This window comes from Suricata suricatta, chromosome 1, assembly GCF_006229205.1.
Source record: "Suricata suricatta isolate VVHF042 chromosome 1, meerkat_22Aug2017_6uvM2_HiC, whole genome shotgun sequence".
In the NCBI taxonomy this organism is placed as follows: Eukaryota; Metazoa; Chordata; class Mammalia; order Carnivora; family Herpestidae; genus Suricata; species Suricata suricatta.
Window position 1 is genome coordinate 179,413,332 of NC_043700.1, and position 1,151 is coordinate 179,414,482.

Consider the following 1,151-nt stretch of genomic DNA (forward strand, 5'->3'; position numbering starts at 1 on the left):
CCTGGGATGATCTGCCTTTTGATTAACTCAAAGTAAATTGATTAGGGACTTCAATTATATCTGCAAAATTCTGTTATCATCACCATATGTTGTTACATAAGCATGGAAATGACAGCTCATTATATTTGCAGAATGTACTCATACTCACGGGGAGAAATTAAAACAAAAGGAGAATCTTGTGGGCCATCTTTAAATGCTTACACAGTTTCCTAACATTATTTAGGGATTCTCTTATCATGTTTATGAGTGAGACTGGCATATCATTTTCCATTTCCTACTGACCTGGTCTTTTTGGAGTGTAAAATTAATTCTAATACTTATCATGTTAGAGAGTATTGACACTTGCTGTATTCTCTTGATATATGATTTAATATATGAATTAATGTTTTACATTTTCAAAGTATCACTTCAGCTGCAATTAACCACTTTCCCTTATTCCCCACCTGAGTTCATCTTCTAGCTCTCTGATATGTTAATTCCAAATTGGTAGGAATGACAGAGATATTATTCCAAAACTCTTAGTTCCCTCAGTCACTGTTTCCTATAAGGAAACATAATACATGTGTGCTAAAATGTCAAGATCCTGAGATGGGAAATCAGGAGAATACATTTTAGTTTCATATTTGCCAATGCCCACCATTATATTGGTACTAATTAAACCACTTTCTAATTTCTGTTGGAAGACAACTTCCAATGAATATTTTCATATTTCTTCATGCTTTGGGCCTTCTGAACAAAAAGGATTGGCAAATTTTGTTGAACAATGATTGAATGACAAAATGCTTAGAACTTATGGGTAGCATATTGCTCCAGAGAAGGAAGACAATAGAAAAGGAAAAGAGACGGGGAGTAAGAAAGAGAAAGAAAGGGAAGGACAAGAGCATATCGTTTCCGTCATCAGCACCAAGATGCCAAGGGGAAGGAGAACCATGGATTTAAATCTCAAGATCGTCCAAGATCTGATTACTTTTGCCTTCAAGCATGATTCCCACTTGCTTTGTCCACCCATCTCTTTTTCCAGAGATCACGAGCTATCAAAGTTCTGTCTAAGGAACCTACCTCCTTAAACACATTGCCTTTCTTCCTTCAGTTATATGACAAAACTCTGTTGTTTTATGATTAGAAGAAATTAATTACTTATATTTTTCTTC